This window comes from Cetorhinus maximus, unplaced genomic scaffold (genome assembly GCF_964194155.1).
Source record: "Cetorhinus maximus unplaced genomic scaffold, sCetMax3.hap1.1 HAP1_SCAFFOLD_1003, whole genome shotgun sequence".
NCBI lineage: Eukaryota > Metazoa > Chordata > Chondrichthyes > Lamniformes > Cetorhinidae > Cetorhinus > Cetorhinus maximus.
Genome location: NW_027596945.1, coordinates 79,016 through 94,149, shown reverse-complemented (window position 1 = coordinate 94,149; position 15,134 = coordinate 79,016). Strand labels below are relative to the sequence as shown.

Sequence of the window (15,134 nt, the reverse complement as noted above, 5' to 3'; positions counted from 1 at the left end):
TTAGGGATAGAAACAGAGTGCCATTTCAGGACATGCAGCCTCTATAGGGAGAGAAATAGAGCGCCATTTCAGGACATGCAGCCTCTATAGGGATAGAAACAGAGCGCCATTTCAGGACATGCAGTCTCTATAGGGAGAGAAACAGAGCACCATTTCAGGGAGGTCATGCAGCCGCTATAGGGAGAGAAACAGAGCGCCATTTCATGGAGGTCATGCAGCCTCTATGGGGAGAGAAACAGAGCGCCATTTCAGGGTGGTCATGCAGCCTCTATAGGGAGAGAAACAGAGCGCCATTTCAGGACTTGCAGCCTCTATAGCTAGAGAAACAGAGCGCCATTTCAGGACATGCAGTATCTATAGGGAGAGATACAGAGTGCCATTTCAGGACATGCAGCCTCTATGGGGAGAGAAACAGAGCGCCATTTCAGGACATGCAACCTCTATAGCTAGAGAAACAGAGCGCCATTTCAGGACATGCAGTATCTATAGGGAGAGAAACAGAGCGCCATTTCAGGATATGCATCCTCTATAGGGAGAGAAACAGAGCGCCATTTCATGACATGCAGCCTCTATAGGGAGAGAAACAGAACGCCATTTCAGGGAGTACATGCAGCCTCTATAGGGAGATAAACAGAGCGCCATTTCAGGACATGCAGCCTCTACAGGGAGAGAAACAGAGCGCCATTTCAGGACATGCAGCCTCTATAGGGAGTGAAATAGAGCACCATTTCAGGACATGCAGCCTCTATAGGGAGAGAAACAGAGTGCCATTTCAGGGAGGTCATGCAGCCTCTATAGGGAGAGAAACAGAGCGCCATTTCAGGGAGGTCATGCAGTCTCTATGGGCAGAGAAACAGAGCGCCATTTCAGGGAGGTCATGCTGCCTCTATAGGGAGAGAATTAGAGCGCCATTTCAGGATATGCAGCCTCTATAGGGAGAGAAACAGAGAGCCATTTCAGGACATGCATCCTCTATAGGGAGAGAAACAGAGCGCCATTTAAGGACATGCAGCCTCTATAGGGAGAGAAACAGAGCGCCATTTGAGGGACGTCTTGCAACCTCTATAGGGAGAGAAACAGAGCGCCATCTCAGGACAGGCAGCCTCTATAGGGAGAGAAACAGAGTGCCATTTCAGGACATCCTGTATCTATAGGGAGTGAAACAGAGCGCCATTTCAGGACATGCAGCCTCTATAGGGAGAGAAACAGAGCGCCTTTTCAGGGAGGTCCTGCGGCCTCTATAGGGGCAGAAACAGAGCTCCATTTCAGGGAGGTCATACAGCCTCTATGGGGAGAGAAACAGAGCGCCATTTCAGGACATGCAGCCTCTATAGGGAGAGAAACAGAGCGCCATTTCAGGACATGCAGCCTCTATAGGGAGAGAAACAGAGCGCCATTTCAGGACATGCAGTCTCTATAGGGAGAGAAACAGAGCACCATTTCAGGGAGGTCATGCAGCCTCTATAGGGAGAGAAACAGAGCGCCATTTCAGGGAGGTCATGCAGCCTCTATGGGGAGAGAAACAGAGCGCCATTTCAGGGAGGTCATGCAGCCTCTATAGGGAGAGAAACAGAGCGCCATCTCAGGACAGGCAGCCTCTATAGGGAGAGAAACAGAGTGCCATTTCAGGACATCCTGTATCTATAGGGAGTGAAACAGAGCGCCATTTCAGGACATGCAGCCTCTATAGGGAGAGAAACAGAGCGCCATTTCAGGACTTTCAGCCTCTATAGCTAGAGTAACAGAGCGCCATTTCAGGACATGCAGTATCTATAGGGAGAGATACAGAGTGCCATTTCAGGACATGCAGCCTCTATGGGGAGAGAAACAGAGCGCCATTTTAGGGAGGTCATGCAGCCTCTATAGGGGGAGTAACAGAGCGCCATTTCAGGGAGGTCATGCATCCTCTATGGGGAGAGAAACAGAGCGCCATTTCAGGACATGCAGCCTCTATAGGGAGAGAAACAGAGCGCCATTTCAGGACATGCAGCCTCTATAGGGAGAGATACAGAGCGCCATTTCAGGTCATGCAGTATCTATAGGGAGAGAAACAGAGCGCCATTTCAGGACATGCAGCATCTATAGGGAGAGAAACAGAGCGCCATTTCAGGGAGGTCATGCGGCCTCTATAGGAGGAGAAACAGAGCGCCATGTCAGGGAGGTCATGCAGTCTCTATGGGCAGAGAAACAGAGCGCCATTTCAGGGAGGTCATGCTGCCTCTATAGGGAGAGAAATTGAGCGCCATTTCAGGATATGCAGCCTCTATAGGGAGAGAAACAGAGCGCCATTTCAGGACATGCAGCCTCTATGGGGAGAGAAGCAGAGCGCCATTTCAGGACATGCAGCCTCTATAGGGAGAGAAACAGAGCGCCATTTGAGGGACGTCTTGCAGCCTCTATAGGGAGAGAAACAGAGCGCCATCTCAGGACAGGCAGCCTCTATAGGGAGAGAAACAGAGCGCCATTTCAGGACATCCTGTATCTATAGGGAGTGAAACAGAGCGCCATTTCAGGTCATGCTGCCTCTATAAGGAGAGAAACAGAGCGCCATTTCAGGTAGGTCATGCAGCCTCTATGTGGAGAGAAACAGAGCGCCATTTCAGGACATGCAGCCTCTATTGGGAGAGAAACAGAGCGCCATTTCAGGACATGCAGCCTCTATAGGGAGTGTAACAGAGCGCCATTTCAGGACATGCAGTCTCTATAGGGAGAGAAACAGAGCACCATTTCAGGGAGGTCATGCAGCCTCTATAGGGAGAGAAACAGAGCGCCATTTCAGGGAGGTCATGCAGCCTCTATGGGGAGAGAAACAAAGCGCCATTTCAGGGAGGTCATGCAGCCTCTATAGGGAGAGAAACAGAGCGCCATTTCAGGACTTGCAGCCTCTTTAGCTAGAGAAACAGAGCGCCATTTCAGGACATGCAGTATCTATAAGGAGAGATACAGAGTGCCATTTCAGGACATGCAGCCTCTATGGGGAGAGAAGCAGAGCGCCATTTCAGGACATGCAACCTCTATAGCTAGAGAAACAGAGCGCCATTTCAGGACATGCAGTATCTATAGGGAGAGATACAGAGTGCCATTTCAGGACATGCAGCCTCTAGAGGGAGAGAAACAGATTGCCATTTCAGGATATGCATCCTCTATAGGGAGAGAAACAGAGCGCCATTTCATGACATGCAGCCTCTATAGGGAGGGAAACAGAGCGCCATTTCAGGGAGTACTTGCAGCCTCTATAGGGAGAGAAACAGAGCACCATTTCATGGAGGTCATGCAGCCTCTATGGGCTGAGAAACAGAGCGCCATTTCAGGGAGGTCATGCAGGTTCTATATGGAGAGAAACAGAGCGCCATTTCAGGACATGCAGCCTCTATGGGGAGAGAAACAGAGCGCCATTTCAGGACATGCAGCCTCTATAGCTAGAGAAACAGAGCGCCATTTCAGGACATGCGGTATCTATAGGGAGAGATACAGAGTGCCATTTCAGGACATGCAACCTCTATAGGGAGAGAAACAGAGCGCCATTTCAGGATATGCATCCTCTATAGGGAGAGAAACAGAGCGCCATTTCAGGACATGCATCCTCTATAGGGAGAGAAACAGAGTGCCATTTCAGGACATGCAGCCTCTATAGGGAGAGAAACAGAGCGGCATTTCAGGGAGGTCATGCAGCCTCTATAGGGAGAGAAACAGAGCGCCATTTCAGGGAGGTCATGCAGCCTCTAATGGCAGAGAAACAGAGCGCCATTTCAGGGAGGTCATGCAGCCTCTATAGGGAGAGAAACAGAGCGCCATTTCATGACATGCAGCCTCTAAAGGGAGAGAAGCAGAGCGCCATTTCAGGACTTGCAGCCTCTATAAGGAGAGAAACAGAGCGCCACTTCAGGACATGCAGCCTCTATAGGGAGAGAAACAGTGCCATTTCAGGACATGCAGCCTCTATAGGGAGAGATAGATAGCGCCATTTCAGGGAGGTCATGCAGCATCAATGGGTGAGAAACAGAGCGCCATTTCAGGACATGCAGCCTCTATAGGGAGAGAAACAGAGCGCCATTTCAGGAAATGCAGTATCTATAGGGTGAGAAACAGAGCGCCATTTCAGGACATGCAGCCTCTATAGGGAGAGAAACAGAGCGCCATTTCAGGACATGCAGCCTCTATAGGGAGAGAAACAGAGCTCCATTTCAAGGAGGTCATGCAGTCTCTATAGGGAGAGAAACAGAGCGCCATTTCAGGGAGGTCATGCAGCCTCTATACGGAGATAAACTGAGCGCCATTTCAGGGAGGTCATGCAGCCTCTATAGGGAGAGAAACAGAGCGCCATTTCAGTACATGCAGCCTCTATAGGGAGAGAAACAGAGTGCCATTTCAGGACATGCAGCCTCTGTGGGGAGAGAAACAGAGCGCCATTTCAGGACATGCAGCCTCTATAGGGAGAGAAACAGAGCGCCATTTCAGGACATGCAGCCTCTATATGGAGGGAAACAGAGCGCCATTTCAGGGAGTACTTGCAGCCTCTATAGGGAGAGAAACAGAGCACCATTTCATGGAAGTCATGCAGCCTCTATGGGCTAAGTAACAGAGCGCCATTTCAGGGAGGTCATGCAGCCTCTATATGGAGAGAAACAGAGCGCCATTTCAGGACATGCAGCCTCTATAGCTAGAGAAGCAGAGCGCCATTTCAGGACATGCAGTATCTATGGGGAGAGATACAGAGTGCCATTTCAGGACATGCAGCCTCTATAGGGAGAGAAACAGAGCGCCATTTCAGGATATGCAGCCTCTATAGGGAGAGAAACAGAGCGCCATTTCATGACATGCATCCTCTATAGGGAGAGAAACAGAGTGCCATTTCAGGACATGCAGCCTCTATAGGGAGAGAAACAGAGCGCCATTTCAGGGAGGTCATGCAGCCTCTATAGGGAGAGAAACAGAGCGCCATTTCAGGGAGGTCATGCAGCCTCTAATGGCAGAGAAACAGAGCGCCATTTCAGGGAGGTCATGCAGCCTCTATAGGGAGAGAAACAGAGCGCCATTTCATGACATGCAGCCTCTATAGGGAGAGAAGCAGAGCGCCATTTCAGGACTTGCAGCCTCTATAAGGAGAGAAACAGAGCGCCATTTCAGGACATGCAGCCCCTATGGGGAGAGAAACAGTGCCATTTCAGGACATGCAGCCTCTATAGGGAGAGATACATAGCGCCATTTCAGGGAGGTCATGCAGCATCAATGGGGAGAGAAGCAGAGCGCCATTTCAGGACATGCAGCCTCTACAGGTAGAGAAACAGAGCGCCATTTCCGGACATGCAGCCTCTATAGGGAGAGAAATAGAGCGCCATTTCAGGACATGCAGCCTCTATAGGGAGAGAAACAGAGCGCCATTTGAGGGAGGTCATGCAGCCTCTATGGGGAGAGAAACAGAACGCCATTTCAGGGAGGTCATGCAGCCTCTATAGGGAGAGATACAGAGCGCCATTTCAGGACATGCATCCTCTATAGGGAGAGAAACAGAGTGCCATTTTAGGGATGTCATGCAGCCTCTATGGGGAGAGAAACAGAGTGCCATTTCATGACATGCAGCCTTTATAGGGAGAGAAGCAGAGCGCTATTTCAGGACATGCAGCCTCTATAGGGAGAGAGACAGAGTGCCATTTCAGATAGGTCATGCAACCTCTATAGGGAGAGAAACAGTGCGCCATTTCAGGACATGCAGCCTCTATAGGGAAAGAGGCAGAGCGCCATTTCAGGACATGCAGCCTCTATAGGGAGAGAAACAGAGCGCCATTTCAGGGAGGTCATGCAGCCTCTATGGGGAGTGAAACAGAGCGCCATTTCAGGACTTGCAGCCTCTATAGGGAGAGTAACAGAGAGCCATTTCAGGACATGCAGCCTCTATAGGGTGAGAAACAGAGCGCCATTTCCGGACATGCAGCCTCTATAGGGAGAGAAACAGAGCGCCATTTCAGGACATGCAGCCTCTATAGGGTGAGAATCAGAGCGCCATTTCAGGGATGTCATGCAGCCTCTATGGGGAGAGAAACAGAGCGCCATTTCAGGACATGCAGCCTCTATAGGGCGAGAAACAGAGCGCCATTTCAGGACATGCAGCCTCTATAGGGTGAGAAACAGAGCGCCATTTCAAGGAGGTCATGGAGCCTCTCTGGGGAGAGAAACAGAGCGCCATTTCAGGACATGCAGTATCTATAGGGAGAGAAACAGAGCGCCATTTCACGACATGCAGCCTCTATAGGGAGAGAAACAGAACGCCATTTCAGGGAGATCATGCAGCCTCTATAGGGGGAGAAACAGAGCGCCATTTCAGGGAGGTCATGCAGCCTCTATAGGGAGAGAAACAGAGCGCCATTTCAGGATATGCAGCCTCTATAGGGAGAGAAACAGAGAGCCATTTCAGGACAGGCTGCCTCTATATTTGGAGAGAAACAGAGCGCCATTTCAGGACATCCTGTATCTATAGGGAGAGAAACAGAGCGCCATTTCAGGGAGGTCCTGCAGCCTCTATAGGGGGAGAAACAGAGCCCCATTTCAGGGAGGTCATGCAGCCTCTTTGGGGAGAGAAACAGAGCGCCATTTCAGGACATGCAGCCCCTATAGGGAGAGAAACTGAGCGCCATTTCAGGTCATGCAGTCTTTATAGGGAGAGAAACAGAGCACCATTTCAGGGAGGTCATGCAGCCTCTATAGGGAGAGAAACAGAGCGCTGTTTCAGGGAGTTCATGCAGCCTCTATAGGGAGAGAAACAGAGCGCCATTTCAGGGAGGACATGCAGCCTCTATAGGGAGAGAAACAGAGCGCCATTTCAGGACATGCAGCCTCTATAGGGTGAGAAACAGAGCGCCATTTCAGGGAGGACATGAAGCCTCTATGGGGAGAGAAACAGAGCTCCATTTCAGGGAGGACATGAAGCCTCTATAGGGAGAGAAACAGAGCGCCATTTCAGGGAGGACATGCAGCCTCTATAGGGAGAGAAACAGAGCGCCATTTCAGGGTGATGAACTTGTGCCATTGTTGGAAATGCACCTTTCCGTTGAGGTGTTAAATCGAAGGCATCGTCTTCTCGCTCATGTTGACACAAAGCATTTCAAGGCATTATTTGAAGAGCAGGGGGTTTTCCAAATGTCTTGGCCACTATTTCTCCCCTGGCCAATGCAAGAAAAGAGATTATCCAGTGATTCTTTTTACTGGGAGCATGCTGTGTGAAAAATCATAGGCTGGCACAGACTGGCATAGGGGGACTGGCGCAGGCTAGCACAGGTGGGCTGAAGGGCTGGCAAAGGCAGGCTCACTCAGGAAGTCTGGCACAGGCAGTTTGACACAGGCGGGCTGACACAAGCAGTCTGGCACAGGCAGTGTGACAGTCTGACACAGGCGGTCTGACACAGGAAGTCTGGCACAGGTAGTTTGACACAGGTTGGCTGGCACAAGCAGTCTGGCACAGGCAGTGTGACACAGTCTGACACAGGCGGTCTGACACAGGAAGTCTGGCACAGGCAGTTTGACACAGGCGGGCTGACACAAGCAGTCTGGCACAGGCAGTGTGGCACAGGCACTGTGACACAGTCTGACACAGGCGGTCTGACACAGGAAGTCTGGCACAGGCAGTTTGACACAGGTGGGCTGACACAGGCAGTCTGGCACAGGAAGGCTGGCACAGGCAGTCTGACACAGTCTGACACAGGTGGGCTGATACAGGATGCCTGGCACAGGCATTCTGACACAGTCTGACACAGGCGGGCTGACACAGGAAGTCTGGCACAGGCTGCCACAAATGGGCTCATGGAATAGACTGACAAATGACGAATGAAATTTAATGGAAGCACATGTGAAGTGATATATTTTGATAGGAAGAATGAGGAAGGGGGATATAAAACGATGGGTGCAATTCTAAAGGAAGTGCAGGAGTAGAGGGCCCTGTGGGTATATATGCAAATATCATTAAAGATGTCATGGTAAGCTAGGTAAACGGTTATTAAAGCTTTATGAATAGAGGCATGGTGTATGAAAGCAAGGGAGCCATGGTGAACCTTGGTAAAACATAGTTGGCCTCAGCTGGAGTATTGTGCACACTGCTGGGCACCACACTTTAGGAAGGATGTGAAGGCGTTGGAAAGGACATAGGAAAGATTTACAAGAATGGTTCCGGGATTGAGAGACTTTAGTTGCGTGGATGTTTGAAGAAACTGGGACTGTCTTCCTTAGAGAAGAAAAGGTTAAGAGGAGATTTGATCAAAATCATGAAGCATCTTGACAGAGTAGATAGGGAAATATCGTTCCCATTGGCAGAAGAAACAGAGGTGACATGAGGAGAAGCTTTTTTATGCAGCAAGTGTGTCGGATCTGGAATGAAGTGCCTGAGAGTGTAGTGAAGGTAGATTCAATCAGGGCTTTCAAAAGCGAATTGGACAATTAACTGAAGAGAAAGAAATTGTAGAGCTACCGGGGGAAAGGCAGGAGAGTAGGTCTAAATGTGTTTAGCAGAGACATGATGTGTTGAATAGCCTCCTGCACTGTAAACATTCTAAGATTCTATAAATTGGAGCAAGTTTGCCTATATAACAAAAGTCAAATTCTCCAATGTCCTAATAATGCACCAGATAAATACAAACTCTTTAGCCTTGTCTTTTTAATTGTATCCTTTTCTCCCCCCCACCTCTTGAACGCAGCTTATCATTGTAAATGTGTGGACACTTGGCTAACTCAGACCAAAAAAACCTGCCCAGTCTGCAAACAGCGTGTCCTGCGTTTGGCTAGTGATTCTGAGTCAGGATCTGATATGGAAAATCACCCAGAAGACGAGCAGCAATCTGAGCGCACACCTCTTCTCCGGGCAGCTCCGCCCTCTGCCACACACTCGTTTGGCTCCATGGCGGATTCCCTTGCGCAGCATGGTGAGGAACGCCTGGCAGAATCGTGCGAGGATGGTTACAGCAGTGTCCACACCGAGGGGCAGCAGATCCCAGACCACGAGCAGGAGGACCAAAGTGACTCTTCGAACACCACAGGATCTGGGTCTGAGCCCAGTCTCAATCCTGGGAATGTTTTCAATGTGTAATTAGGAATCTTGGGCTTTATACTGATATTATCTGTAAAACTGAAATCATTAATGTGTGACCCAGGCTCAGGCAGAACTTTATTTAGGATTTCTTTGGGTGGAGCGTTTGAATATATATATATTTTTGGTGTGAACAGGGGAGGTTCCGCTGTTCATGAGCAGCAGCTTTAGGTTTTGATCAGTGCAGCACAGGCTGGTTTTGTAACTTCACATAGGGCCGGTCACTCTGTGCCAACAGAACACAAACATTCTCCAGTTTCTGTAACAAATGGACATTCAATGGGGGACAAGGAAAGAAGAGCGGCAGAATGTGGTGAATATCTCACTAAATACCAGTGTGAAGAAGCTTTCCTCTTTCTAGTTCTGTAGGAAGTACATGAATTAAAAAGCACAACTGCCAGTAGCCCTTGCTATTTTCTACACTAGTCCTGTTGCACCATCTTTCCCCTGCAGGCTGCTACCATTAGCTAGAAGTGAACTACTCTCACTTTCTCTGTCTCTGTGCCCTCATCAAGATAAAGACCCCGATCCACTGTCTGTGCTTCCTAAGTGCGTAGTAAAAGAGCTCCTGATGCCTGGGACCTGAACTTGGAAACTGCAGTAGGCTGAGTGCTGCTGCTTCTTGTGAGCTCTCCCAGAGTCAGCCTGGGCTGAGGTGGAAGTGTGCCGGCCAATATGTTTGTATAGTTCGTATGCCCCTTTTCATACTGCAAGTTTTGTAAGTCTGCTCACCAAAATATTATTTTGTTTGTTCCAGTTGTGCAATTAATTGAACAGACAGAAATAAATTGTGATCATGCTGTTAGAGTGGGGAATAGGAACAGACCCAGAAATCTGAGAAATGGTACAGCCCTGATGTTTGGGTAATCCCTAAGGTTCCCAAAGTTCTGCTTTATTTAGCTGTTTGTAGCTGTTTCCTGATTTATAAGGAATGTAGTAGCATTTACCAATTATTGCTGTCCAGAAGTGAGGGCCAGTGTTTGCGAGGTCCCAATTGCAGACTGCTTCCTGTTGATCTTTCAACCTGAGTGAGTGTCTCCCACTGACAATAAATGTGTAGAAGTAACTTGGACGACTAGAAAATCTACGATTAAGATTATTCCAGAGACTGGTCCTCTGGCAGAGCGGTGCTGTTGACCCCATTGATGTTTTATGTTTTAGTGGGGCCCTTGCTTGTATTTTGCGCTGAGGTGAAGGGAAAACTGTGATGGCCCAAGTCGGACATGTTATTTGAGATTTCAAATATACTACAAAAAAACAGCAATCTGTACGCGTCCTCCCATTGGGCATTTACACACCCAGGTCAGTGTGTTCTCCCATTGAATATTTACACACCCACGTCAGTGTGTGCCCTCCCATTGAACATTTACACACCCAGGTCAGTGTGCGTCCTCCCATTGGGCATTTACACACCCAGGTCAGTGTGTGTCCTCCCATTGGGCATTTACACACCCAGGTCAGTGTGCGTCCTCCCATTGGGCATTTACACACCCAGGTCAGTGTGTGTCCTCCCATTGGCTATTTACACACCCAGGTCAGTGTGCGTCCTCCCATTGGGCATTTACACACCCAGGTCAGTGTGTGTCCTCCCATTGGGCATTTACACACCCAGGTCAGTGTGCGTCCTCCCATTGGGCATTTACACACCCAGGTCAGTGTGTGTCCTCCCATTGGCTATTTACACACCCAGGTCAGTGTGCGTCCTCCCATTGGGCATTTACACACCCAGGTCAGTGTGTGTCCTCCCATTCAACATTTACACACCCAGGTCAGTGTGCGTCCTCCCATTGGGCATTTACACACCCAGGTCAGTGTGTGTCCTCCCATTCAACATTTACAAACCCAGGTCAGAGTGCGTCCTCCCATTGAACATTTACACACCCAAGTCAGTGTGTGTCCCGCCCTTGGCCACTTACACACCCAGGTCAGTGTGTGTCCTCCCATTGGCCATTTACACACCCAGGTCAGCGTGTGTCCTCCCACTGAACATTTACACACCCAGGTCAGTGTGTGTCCCGCCCTTGGCCATTTACACACCCAGGTCAGCATGTGTCCTGCCCTTGGCCATTTACACACCCAGGTCAGTGTGTGTCCTCCCATTGAACATTTACACACCCAGGTCAGCGTGTGCCCTCTTGTTGAACATTTACACACCCAGGTCAGCGTGTGTCCCGCCCTTGGCCATTTACACACCCAGGTCAGTGTGTGTCCTCCCATTGAACATTTACACACCCAGGTCAGCGTGTGTCCTCCCATTGAACATTTACACATCCAGTCTCCCTGTATGACATAACCCTCCGCTCTATCACTTGTAGCTCTGTAAGTTTGTTTCTCACATGTGCCCATCAAATTTCCTTTGGAAATCATTCCCTTGGTCTCCGCTTCCATCACCCACGTAGGCAACAAATTTCCGGCTGTTCCCACTCATCGCATAAAAATCTTTCTCACGCCTCCCCTGTGTATCTCAGCCAAAACTTTAAATCTCCCTAATCCTTGTGCATAAACTAATCCCAGCCTCTGTATTCCAATATATATCAAAAAAGAAGTGGTCTTATCCCTGCCTGTATGTATATGTGTGTGTCTCTCTGTCTGTCTTCCAGTGTGTCGATGGGAAGAGGTCAGTGATACACATATTAAATTCTTGAAATACACATTCCTAATCCACCAACCAATGATGATTTTTGAATGTGTATCTAGTTTGAAAAAAAATTGGCACATTTGGGTCTTGGTAACTCAAGTCCCAGCCTGCTACCCACAGAACTGTTTTCTCAAGACTGGCTCTTGTGGTGCAAGCTGTTGCCAATGAATTTTCCATTTTGCGTGTTTCAGTAGTACAGGTGCTTGATTATTGAATCCACAGTTTACTCAGCACAACTTTATTTCAGAATTTTACAACCCAGCACCACATTGAATACTGACAGTCTGGACCCAGGTGAGGCTTGAATTGGGAGTTCAGTACAATCAACCTTGCCCCCAAATGCTGTTTTAGTACATTTATTGCTACTGAGGCTCCAGCAATCCTCCTGTATGATTTTAATGTGCATAAATCAGTTTGGCTTATTGCATCAATGGTGGATTTTTCTGCACTCAACTCTAAATTCATTAAAAAATTTGGTACTATGATATTCCATTGATTTTTTTATGTTATTCACTTTGACTGCATAGTAATCGTTGCACAGACCAGAGACACCAGGTTCCATCCCAGAGTTTGGCTGCATTTGCTAATCACAAGAATTGTCCTCCACTTATTAAGGGAGATCAGCCAATGTTCCCACCATCCAGTGATTGGAACGTGCTTGGGTTTGGACTTTGGCTGACAGCCTCTTTGTCAAATTGTCTGTCAGTCCTCAACACTCTTAAGCAGCTTGTGTCCCATGGTAAGGAAAACAAAGAAACCCCAATGTGTTCTGGTTTTTAAAAATTGATTTCTGCTGTCATACCATGAAGGAAGGTCTCTGAGATGTACCGCTGCTGAAACTGCTATACCTCCTGTCTAACATCGTTCCTGCTGAGTCACTCCAACAAATTTACAACATGTATGGTATAAAATATTTTGTGGATAATTTAATGTTTTAATCATGTAATTTTTAACACTTCTTTAACTTAAAATATAATCAAATATGTAAACATTTCCATTAAACACTGGACAAAGTGACCTACTGGCTTTGTTTGTTGCTTTTGGAGTTATTCTTTATATCAAATCAGTGAGTTAATTCCAGATGGGAATGTATCAGTTTTGGCTTAATGGTATTACGCTCTCTAATGAGTCAGACATTTGTGGGTTCAGGTCCCACTCCACAGGCTAGAATACATAACTCCCAGTGCCAGCACTGAGGGAGTGCTGCACTGCCAGAGGGACCATTTTCCTAAGCCAGCGGCACCAAATCCATCTGTAAAATCTGTCTTACCCACCTTCCCCATATCCCTGGCTACTGATCAGCTGATTCCACAAAAGCCACTGATCTAACCTGATACTGTATTTACCCAATGCCACTAGAAGGTTCCCTTTTATTTGTATTGGCCTCAAAAATTTAATGAGGTAATAAAATTTCAGGCAACTGATGAGAGGTTGGGAAGTGTGGGTGTCCAAAGGGACCTGGGTGTCCTTGTTCATAAGTCCCTAAAAACTGGCATGCAGGTGTAGCAAGCAATTAGGAAGGCAAATGGTATAATAGCTTTTATCAGGAGGTGATTTGAGTACAGAAGGATGTCTTGCTGCAATTATATAGAACTCACCTGGAGTATCATGCAGTTTTGGTCCCCTTATCTAAGGAAGGATACACTTAGCACAAAAGGAATGCAACAGAGGTTCACCAAATTAATCCCTGGGATGGTGGGATTGTTTTATGAGGAGGTTGAGACAACTGGGTCTGTATTCCCTTGAGTATTGAAGAATGAGGAGTGACCTCACTGAAACTTATCTACATGCCCTGTAAGAATTCTGTTAAGATGTTACCCCTGGCTGGTGAGTCTAGAACCAGGGCACATAGTCTCAGGATAAGAGGTAGGCTATTTAAGAATGCAGTGAGGAATTTCTTCAGAGGGTGATGAATCTTTGGAATTCTCTACCCCAGAGGACTGTGGAAGCTCAATCATCGAGCATGTTCAGGATCAGGAAAAAAAGATAGATTCCTGGAGACTAATGACATCAAGGGATTTGGGGATAATGTAGGAAGGTGATACTGAGGTAGATGATCAGCCACGATCAATTTGAATGGCAGAGCAGACCGGAAGGGCCAAATGGCCTACTCCTGTTCCTAACTCAAATCCCCAATTGTATTTGCTGATGCCTGAATTCAGCTGGCTTTTTCCAGCCCAAGAAATATGCTGCATTTTTGAAACAGACTCAAAATTGGAGAGGTGACATTGAATAACTTGCACAGAAATAAACCCAACAATATTTCAGTGTCCTGGTCAGAAAAGTTCAATATTCTGTTCCTGGTCTGTGCACTGTTGGCAAAATTTGACAGCTATACAGCTGACTCTTCTCAGTGAGGGTTCCTAGTCCTAAATGCTGTCTAGTGATCCCTACTACACTGTCTGGGTATGGGCATTGGATGACAACAGGCTAATGCTCAGCTATATTGCCCTGTGCGTGAATATCCTGCTGGCGCGTCCTGGTGATCCTGACACTATCTGCCATGGAAAGTTCCACATTTCAAATTCATTCTATTTCTCACAACTTGGTGTTTCGATTTTTGTCCTTAATCTTCAATCGTTGGTTCAAATTTTGTCATCCTCCAAATGTGACAACTTATTAGGTTACAACAGCAAGGCGGAGGTGGTAGCAGAGCACCGGAGAAAATGTGCACAAAATGGAGATGATGGAATTTTCAGTAAAGAGCAAAAATCTAGTAATTGCCCCATTTAACAGCACCATTGGACCACAAGGACCCATATTTCTGGATGTTAAAAGGCCAGCATACGTGGTGAAGGGGTGCACACTTGAGAAGGACCAAGTATGATCAAGAGGGGAGATACCATTGATAAACTTAGTGTCTTTGGAACAAGTAGAATTAGGAGAGCGTTGCTATCACAGGCCAGTCTTCAGCCAATACAATTCAGTCCTCAAGAAACATAGGCTTTGCTATAGCCAGTGTCATCCTATGGGCCCTGACAACAGCAGTAGCACTGAAGACTTGTGCACTAGCCACACCCTAGCCAATCTGTTTCAGTACAACTATAACACTGGCATAACAATGTTGGAAAATTGCTACCACATGTCCTCTCCACAAAAATTCAGTCTAATTACCGTCGCAGCCTTACTGCTGATCACGAGCAAACAGCACCTACTCAGCAATAACCTGCTCCCATACCTCAGCTTGGGTTCCGCCAGGGCCATTCAGCTCCTGTCCTCATTATAGCTTCAGTGGAAACATGGACAAAAGAGCTGAATTCAAGTGGCGAGTTGAGAGTGACTGCCCTGGACATCTCAGTGCCATCAAGCTGCCCTAGAAAAATTGAAGTCAGTAGGATCAGGGTCGGGGTGGAAAACTCTCTATCAGTTGGAATAATACTTAACAGAAAGGAAGATGGCTGTGGTTGTTGGAAGTCAAATCATCTC

At 47.7% G+C, this 15,134-nt stretch overlaps 1 long non-coding RNA gene across 4 annotated transcripts; it reads left to right on the top strand.

Annotated features, from left to right (window-relative positions):
- The first annotated feature begins 10,689 nt into the window (after positions 1–10,689).
- Positions 10,690–12,725, top strand: LOC144675552 (uncharacterized). 4 transcript variants are annotated; one of them, XR_013575082.1, is made up of 4 exons: positions 10,690–10,916; positions 10,995–11,033; positions 11,151–11,189; positions 11,268–12,725. It is a non-coding gene; the product is annotated as an uncharacterized LOC144675552 (long non-coding RNA). The 4 variants fall into 4 exon arrangements; XR_013575081.1 differs by having other exon boundaries at positions 10,995–11,072; XR_013575080.1 differs by lacking the exon at positions 10,995–11,033 and having other exon boundaries at positions 10,690–10,955.
- Positions 12,726–15,134: the final 2,409 nt, after the last annotated feature.